We start from the raw sequence: 10,040 nt of genomic DNA, 5'->3' as shown, positions 1-10,040 counted from the left end.
TCCAGGCTTAACATTGTAATCTCCCTATTGCAAGCACTACAGTTTATAGTATAAGTGATTGAACGATCGCATGTTTAAAGACCCCAAGGGAGACTAAAAATGAAAGTAAAAAAGTTCTGTAGAAGCAAATATTAAAACGTTATCAGTCTCAAAATACATAGCCACAAAGCAATTTTTTTCATTTTTTAAAAAGCAGTATAGGATGAGAAAAACTATAAATGAATACCATAATAATAAACCTCAAAAAAAACATTATCATGTCATCCCACAAAGACTTTTTCCTAATTTTTTAAATAAATTATATGGTAAACTATACCACTAAAAAATAGTGAAAATAGAGAAAACAGAAAACCTAAAACAGTTCGGATCCTTAAAGGGTTAAAAATAACTAGGTTGCATACATTATTTTCTCCATTCATATACGTAAGAGAAGGGGATTGCAGTGTAAAAAAAAAAAACTCTCTCTTTTAGGCCTTAAAGTGTACCTAAGCCTTGGAATATACTTTGTTAAAAACAAATCTAACTTGATGACTAAATTAATTTTTGTAACATACTTTAGTTTTTTTCCCACAATTTTCTTGCAAAATAGGCACCTGAAGTTCTGGTGCCTGTCACACTTTACAATCCATACTCCCATACAGAGCTGTGTATAGGAGTATGGATTCGTCGTCCGCTCTGTGGCTGTAGCATAGCTGCTCCTGCCTGTAAGAGCGGTGCTCAGCTTAAACCTTGCATAGTATATCTATGCCAGTCTTTAGCAAAGTGGACACAGGCAGGAGCAGCAGTGTGCTATGGTTAGGGTTGCCACCTGGTCGGTATCTCACCAGCAAGGCTGGTAATTTAGTGGCCCTGCCGCTGCGGGTAATTTTTTTCTATTTTCCTACAAAGCCTGCTATTAATGAGTGCTTCTATTGTGGGAAGCTCATATGCAGCCTTTACCTCCCCCATTTGTGTTAATTCAAAAATAAAAACCACTCACCTCCTCCATTTGCTCGTGCTGTTGATTGGATGTGCAGTACAGGACCTGCGAGACGTCATCACTCTGGAGCACAGGTCCTGTCCTGAGCTTCCAGTCAGCAGTGAGCATTCACAGCGGCGCGATCAAATGGAAGAGGTGAGTGTTTATTTTATTTTTTGGCAGAAGCAGAGAAGGGGGCACTAGCACTAATGGGGGCATTAGTATTCCTGGGGGCACTAATGGGGGCATTAGTATTCCTGGGGGGCACTAATAAGGGAATTATTCTTATTGGGGGCACTAATGGGGGCATTATTCTTCCTGGAAGGGGCACAAATGGGGGCATTATTCTTCCTGGGGGCACAAATGGGGGGGTATTATTCTTCCTGGGGGGGCACAAATGGGGGGGCATTATTCTTCCTGGGGGGCACTAATAGGGGTATTATTCTTCCTGGGGGGCACTAATGGGGGGCATTATTTTTACTTGGGCGCACTAATGGGGGCATTATTCTTACTGGGGGCACTAGAGGGGACATTATTCTTACTGGGGGATACTAATGGGGGCATTATTCTTACAAGAGAGCACTAATGGGGCCCTATTCTTACTGAGGGGGCACTATTTTTACTGGGGGGCACTAATGGGGCCATTACTGTTACTGGGGGGTACTAATGGGAGCATCATTCTTACTAGGGGGTACTAATGGGGGCATTATTCTTACTGTGGGGCACTAATGGGGGCATTATTACTTCTGGGCGGCACTAATGGGGGAATTAATATTATTGGGAGCCACAGTATGACAGCGACTTAACACCCCGTGTTAAGCCATGCCTCCACAACCACACCCCCTTTGAGGTGTGGCTTAACTTGGGCGCTATTTTTTGTTGGGAAAGGTGTCAACCCTAGCTATGGTACTTCCTGCATGACCCACTTGCTCCCCTCTGCTAAAGCTTTCCATAGCACAAGTACCGTTTAATAATCTGTGTACCAAACCCGTGACTTTTTATTTATAGGCCTCATAATAAAATGTCTGTTAAATGGAAGAGTGGAAACAAAATATCCATGCTTCGTCACCTGACAGTCAGAATGTGGGTAGTGTTGCAAACAGCAATATCAGCACCAGCCATCCGGTCAATAGTAGTAGTATGCCACAGTTCTCCCTGGCTTCCAATAGGCACCACATTAATATTGAGGACAAAAAAGATGAGATTGTTGACTGGATGGCTCACATTTTCTCTGTCTCATTATATGTAGTGAGTTATCCAAGCTGAACCTGTACATCATTTGCAGCAAGTGCCCTCCACTCCCGTATCCACCATATTACTATACAAAGGTCCTTGCCATCTACTACCGGTTCCGGAGATGGCTTCACCTAGTCCAGCATTACTCCCTTACCAGTGTTATTCACAATCTGCTCAGGAGAGCATTTAAGACACCACCCGATATTCTGTATTTTACCCAAGTGATTCAGTCCTATGAAGGGCCTCTATTTCTTTTTTCCTTCTCTCAATTCACATAGAAGGAAATGTTAGAACAGAATCTGCTTTCAGTTTTTGTAACCTGGGGCCCTCTTTTCAGGACACCATGTCAAGGCTTTGGGTTACAGTAGGGAGACTGCAGACAGACTAGAAGTCGGAATTCAGCTATTGGACAACTCTACATCATCCGTATCTTTACCTGCTGTGTAATCTGTATACAGTTGACAGAGCAACATACCATACGTTTTGGTAACTGTATTTTTCCTCTGTCCACTTATTTTTGGTTATGACACCCTTTAACATAACTATATGAAAAAAAATGTTATGAATTATCTGACATGATATGGAAATAGGCACTGTTAAATGGGTTCCCAGAGATTTGAATAAATGGTATCCTTTGTTCCCCTAATATTAGTACCTCTCTTGTCCATGAGCTATGTTTGGTACTGCAGTTCAGCCTAATTGAAATGAGTGGTGCGGTTTTTGGCAATTATCTAATCCTGGAAGTTTCTTTAAAGTAAATGCTGATATGTGGAATGTATGTTATCGAGCAGCAAGAGCTGAAAAAAAAATTGATATATCGTTTTTGAGAAAATATTCAGTACAACTTGTATTTTCTCATTTAAATCTCTTCTCGTTTTGAGTCCAGTGGGTGAACTTATGAAGTGACTGACCGTTATGGCTTTATGCATACTTGTAAAAAGAATGCTGCCAATGAATCATAGGACTACCCATTGGACTGAACCACTGAATAAACAGGGATTAAAAAGAATTACTGTGTTTTTCAGACCATAACCGCCCCTTTGTTTAGACAACTGAAAATTTGAAAATAAATAATGAAGTGCAGGGGGTTAATGTCACTAAGCATGTGGTCACATGCTAGGACAACATCAACATCACAAGTTACAGTGTACGATACAATACAGTACCCTATGTGTAATTTTCTTACTGGTCTGACTGCTGCCACATCATCAAAGGTTCTTTAGCTACACTAAGTTAGAGCTTTCATGTTCCCCTTCTGCCTGAGGACCTTCTGCATGGGGACGGAGGGGTTTCCACAGTCCTCTTTCAGTTTACTCTCTTGGCGGTACCTATAACACTGATTGGTGTAGGGCATGGAGAGACACTAGTGTGCAGACACTCAAAGCTGTCATTGATCCAGCAAAGTACTACATGAGCACTCTCCTGAATCAGTTAGGCAGGAGCAGACTGGGAACTTCAATTGGCCCTGGAAAAGAAACTAAAAGGGGCCTTATGTGTAGGCTGCTTCAAAATGATAGAAGGAGCGACAGCAGATGTAGGTGGGACCAGCAGTACCTTAGTGCAGGTTACAAATACGACCCTAGCAGAACCAAATACCACAGTGCAGCACTAAATACTGCTTCAATAAATACAGAGAAAGACCATGTGTGGCTCTATGCCAAGACTTCAGATAGTGTCCCAATAAATATTGTGGCTAAGTGAGGGGCCAACTGCATCTATAACCTGGTACAAGCTCCCAGACATAGAACCAGACTTAAACAAAAATTGGAGCTCACAAAGTACCCGTATAAAATATAATATTTTATTAAAATAATCTTTACATGTAAAAGGATGTTGACGTTAAAATGAAAAGGTCATAGCAGAAAACTCCATCCTGGTAGCACACATGATACAGTAGTATATGGTATGTGTACAATTGTATTAATACATGTTAAAACATAATGCAGCAAATATAATGATCCATAGTTACATGAACAATCATGGTACATAAATGAAGAATACTGGCAACTGGAATATCAAGAAACAATCACATCTCATATGTATTAACCATAGTATCTACAACATGTTGCATCAAAAGGACTCACTAGAGGTGCGTGCAACCCAGGATGGCATTACCCCGATGCACGTTTCGGCGTGCCTTCGTCTGGGGGTAACACCTTCACTGTGGAACCTAATATTTAAACCCTATCTGCACGAATAGAATGCACTGGTTAATAAGATAAAATTCAAGTCACCTGTATGCATGGCGGCAGCGCGAGGCGCGAATGTCCGCTCCAGGCCCTCCCCCCAAACCGGCGTCGCGCCACCACGCCCACAAGCACGTGACTAGTCACATGGTAGGGCGGACTCAGCGTAAAGACGCGCAAATGGGAGGTGCCAGCCGCAGCATCGCGCATCGTGCGCTCACATCCAGGCAAAAATAATAAGATCCTGGATGGGGAAAACAACTCCCTCTGCTGGTGTTATATACGATTGTCTCATAAGGAGCATAAACCTCCTAATCAAGTATATCCATGATTAACACTGTCAACACTGACTACAACAGATCATACATAGTTATATATTTAAAAAGATTGCCATATTTGATATATAATGTATAAGGTGATAAAAAGGACATATTCCAATAAAAAAATATATATATATAAATATATAATGTATTTTGTAACGGTATCATCTGTGTCACCGTCTAGTATTCCCTTCTTCCCATGAAATAGCACAGCCAAATAATCCACAGAGCAATAAATCACTATTATCGCTAGTATCGCCAAATAAGTCCATACATGAGCCAAAGCTGAATGCTGGAACAAGACTTTACTGGAAGCAACACAGGCATTCAAACATACAATTTCTTTTATCCCCTGCTCCCTTGCAAGGGAGACACCCACAATAAACATGCATTAACCCATAACACAAAGGTTACAACCCACATAACATCCTCCCCTCTGCCTGTGATATAATTATGGTACACAATGGTTAACATAATTATTCCAGGCAGGACAATACACAATGTCTTCTGTCCTGGAGACAACCGAGGTGTAATTCAATTATCTCCCAGGACAAAGGGAAATCGCCAATACACACGGGGAGACAATAGGACAGACATCACTTACTCAAATATACAATGTCCCACCCTTTACAGTACACATAGACATTTAACACATCCCAAAATGGCATGAATTAGGCCAGGAGTTCAAAAGTTAGTAAAAGTCTCTTTGGCCTGGCTGTACTCATGGTTTTTCTGTCCAAAACCGGTTCTACACAGTCTTTTGTCCTGGAGACAATTGAGAAGTGATCCACTTATCTCCCACGACAGAGGCAAGACTCCATTAGCCACATGGTAGCAAAAGACAGCAAAATACATGAACTTATATAACTATGCAGCTATTGCATAAAACCGGTGCATGCAACATGGGACCGTAATCACATGGTAAGAGGCTGGCAAGTAGTCCTCTCCAAGTACTCCTGGCAAACTCACAAGAGGGGAGTTTGTCACTTATCTTCCCTTTGGGGTTAAGACTAAACAGGTATCTGACCTCCTGTCGGTCAGTACCTAGATTAGTTGGGAAGCCCACCCACAAAGAAACATTAGCAGAGTTGCCCACCCACGGTAAATAGTTAACAGGGTAGCTCACCCACAAGGGACAGTACTGGTCTGTAGGTCCCAGGTTGTGGTGAAACACTTCAGCATCCTCAATCTCCCTGGTGCAGCTAGGCAAACCGCTGGGGCTACTTGGGGGACAGCGGCCAGCGGCGTTCTGCACTGATGCCAGGACTTCTGCTGGGGCGAGGGGGGTGCAAGCCAGTCCTGTAACAAGGGGGTCATGGAGCAGAGGCTAGCGGCGCTCTGCCGTGATGCCAGCTCTTCTGCTGGGGTGAGGGGGGTGCAAGCCAGCCCTGTAACAAGGGGGTCGGTGGAGCAGAGGCTAGCGGCGCTCTGCCCGGATGCCAGCTCTGGGAAGGGATCAGTGGGTATCGCAGGCTCATCCCCTGCCCCCAGAACTTGGTTGGAGGGTTCAGTGGGTATCGCAGGCTCATCCCCTGCCCCCAGAGCTCGGTTGGAGGGATCAGTGGGTATCGCAGGCTCATCCCCTGCCCCCAGAACTCGGTTGGAGAGATAAGTGGGTATCGCAGGCTCATCCCCTGCCCCCAGAACTCGGTTGGGAAGTAGCTGGGAAGGGGAGGGCTTGCTTACCTCCTCCTCCTGGTATCCCTGCGGAGATGGCTGAGGATCTGGACCGACCGTCCAGCATCCCTGTAGGACTGGCACAGAGCCTGCGGTCTCATCTGCGCCCGTGTAGTGGGGTTTGTGTTCCCCTTTTCCCGGTATCCCTGGCTGCTGTTGGAAGGTGAGGCCGGTTGCCTCTCCTCCCAAGGACTCTGGTTGCTGTAGGGCAGAGGGACCCTTCATCTCCTCCCCCTGGAACTCAGGTTGCCGCTGGGGAGAGAGACTGGTTGTCTCCTCTCCCTGTGATATGCACTGCCTCTGGAGATCTGGGCAGGCGGCCCAGCATCCCTGTAGGGCCAGTAGAGAGACCTCGGTCCCATCTCCACCTGCCATCTGTGGGTCCTCCCAGGACAAGTCTATGAGGTTGCTCACCTCTGAGGTTGGTTGGGAAAAAGAGGGTATAATTTCCAGGCAATCCTCTGGGCTGAGGGATGGTGGTTGAGCTAGGTTGAACAGTTGATGGTAGCTCTGCTCCAGCTCCCACTCCATGGTGACTAGATGAATCAGGTTTGGTCCAAGGTCGTCTGCTCGGGGAAGGTCCAGCATGGTTTCCCTGATGCTGTGGATGTCCCAGAACCGACATTCTGTGGGGCATCCAAAGTCATCGCCCTCCTCAAAGGCTTCCCACAGTAAGCCTGGACCATCATAATCCTCTCCCTCCGGCAGATAGTGGTTAGTCATCCATGGGTTGCGCTGGGTGGCATACCACTTTAGTACCCGGTACGCTTTGTACAGCCACAACTCCTTCCAAATCAGGTTCCACAGTTCCGTCACCCACTCAGCCAAGGGTTGCTTTCCTAGGAAGGGTGACCGCAGAGCCACGAGTACCTGGAACTTCTGTTCCTCACCGGGAAGGCTCTCTCTCCGCCGCCGCTATACCTCCTCTAAGGCGTCATACCACAGCCCCTTTCGAGTGGCATCTCTTAAGTCCATTATGCCCAACTCTGATACAGGCCCATCCTGTTGGGCCAAGTACTACTGCAACCTCCAGCGAAACTCCTCTTCCATGTTGCTGTGGATAGGAACGCTGCCCGGTAGCTAGCTCTGTCCCTTGAGCTCCTTCAAAGCCAGGGTCGCTGCACGAGTGCCAGAGTTGCCCTCCATGCACCATACACTAGTGCCTTCCTTGAATCCTCTGTGCAGGGAAAAAGAAGGGAAAATCCCGCTGCTTGCCACCAGTTGTAACGGTATCATCTGTGTCACCGTCTAGTATTCCCTTCTTCCCATGAAATAGCACAGCCAAATAATCCACAGAGCAATAAATCACTATTATCGCTAGTATCGCTGGTATCTCCGGTATCGCCAAATAAGTCCATACATGAGCCAAAGCTGAATGCTGGAACAAGACTTTACTGGAAGCAACACAGGCATTCAAACATACAATTTCTTTTATCCCCTGCTCCCTTGCAAGGGAGACACCCACAAAAAAACATACAATAAACATCCCCTCTGCCTGTGATATAATTATGGTACACAATGGTTAACATAATTATCCCAGGCAGGACAATACACAATGTCTTCTGTCCTGGAGACAACCGAGGTGTAATTCAATTATCTCTCAGGACAAAGGGAAATCACCAATACACACGGGGAGACAATAGGACAGACATCACTTATTCAAATATACAATGTCCCCCAGTACACATAGACATTTAACACATCCCAAAATGGCACGAATTAGACCAGGAGTTCAAAAGTTAGTAAAAGTCTCTTTGGCCTGGCTGTACTCATGGCTTTTCTGTCCAAAACCGGTTCTACACAGTCTTTTGTCCTGGAGACAATTGAGAAGTGATCCCCTTATCTCCCAAGGACAGAGGCAAGACTCCATTAGCCACATGGTAGCAAAAGACAGCAAAATACATGAACTTATATAACTATGCAGCTATTACATAAAACCGGTGCATTCAACATGGGACCGTAATCAAATGGTAAGAGGCTGGCAAGTAGTCCTCTTCAAGTACTCGTGGCAAACTCACAAGAGGGGAGTTTGTCACATATTTCATTAAATATTGCAAAATAAATATAGTGTTGCTGTCAACACTCGTGATGAAAAAATGTGATTAATATAAGGTGACGTGTGTTGTAATGAATAATGAAACGAAAAATAAAAAATACAAGTGAATGTGGTGAACTTGCTTGACGATAAAAAAAATAATAAATGTTTGTGATAAACAAAATCTGAAAGTGTAATGATGCAATATGCAGTAGATAACACTGAAAAAAATTAATGGTGAAGAAAATGTCGAATCATAAAAAGTGGTGAGTAAAAACACAGAGACAGTTCAGTATTGAATCCTGTGAGACAGTGAGAATTATAAAGAGGAAAAAATATGAAAAATGAGTGCATATAAAGTAATAGCGACACTGGGTGAAGCAAAGTGACATGAAAACAACAAAATAATGATGAAAAAGAAAAATAATAAAAATGAACCCAGCAATATTTGTTATGTATAATATAAAGAACATCCACGGCAGCTCACATGGATACGACACAGTAGAAGGATGGATCAAACAACATATGGCCAAGTAATTGAATCAAGAAATAGCATCCTTTGGGGAGAATAAGGGGAAAAGACAAATTAATAAAACATACTTAAAAACATGGTAACGTAAAAAAGGAATCACAGTAGTGGTCATGATGATCAAACGAATGATAAAAACCCAGATTCTCATTAAGACCCATGGGACGCAAGGTCCCCAGGGTCCAAATCCAACGGCTCTCTTTTTCGGCCAGTTTCTTTGATATGTTCCCCGCCCTGAGGTCTGTTTTAATGCAATCAATTCATCTTACCTTCAGAAACCTCGGGTTGCATGCGTGAAAATTCTTGAAATGTTTGGAGATAGAAAAATATGAAGATTTGAAACCTATGTTCTTTGCAGCAATAATGTCTCTCACATGTTCTCGTACACGGATCTTCAATTCACGAGTCGTCAATCAGACGTATATTTTGGGACATGGACAGGTGGCATAGTAGATTACCTTGGAACTGGAACAAGAGAGATGATGTGTGATTTTAAAGGTTTTCACACCCCGTGAATCAGTAAGATCGTATGCACGTTCCATATTGGGGCAGGCATCTACCACAAGGTTTGAAACCCCATTGGGGTCTACTTTGTCCAGGGAAAATCTTTGGAGACACTGGTTCCAAGTAACTTCTTACAAGATTGTTATGTAAGGTAACTGCTCTGCGGGCAGTAATGGAAGGCTGTTTGGGTAGAAATTTTGCCAAAATGGGGTCAGTCATAAGGATGGGCCAGTGTTTAGCCAAGGAAGTTCTCATTTCCTCCCAACGTGAATGGTAATTCGTCACATACCTGATTTTATTATCAGCAATTCTATCTTTTCTTGGTTGCAGCAAACTCAATTGTTTCTGTGATTTCGCTCTGTAGTATGCCTTTTTGATGGATCTATGGCTATAACCTCTTCTCAAAAAGCAATCTTTCAAATCCTTAGCCTGTTCCTCAAAAGTTGTGATCCTCCGTAGACGTAAGAAATGGCCAATTGGAATGGCTTTGATAGTGGCTTTGAGGAAAAATTCTACTGCCTGAAGACCATCAGAATGTCTAATACTTGTGTAGAGAGATTCTACATCACACGTTACCAACAAAGTGTCTTCCTCC

This window comes from Bufo bufo, chromosome 4 (assembly GCF_905171765.1).
Source record: "Bufo bufo chromosome 4, aBufBuf1.1, whole genome shotgun sequence".
In the NCBI taxonomy this organism is placed as follows: Eukaryota; Metazoa; Chordata; class Amphibia; order Anura; family Bufonidae; genus Bufo; species Bufo bufo.
The sequence above is the reverse complement of the archived record's forward strand: the minus strand, read 5'-3'. Positions refer to the sequence as shown.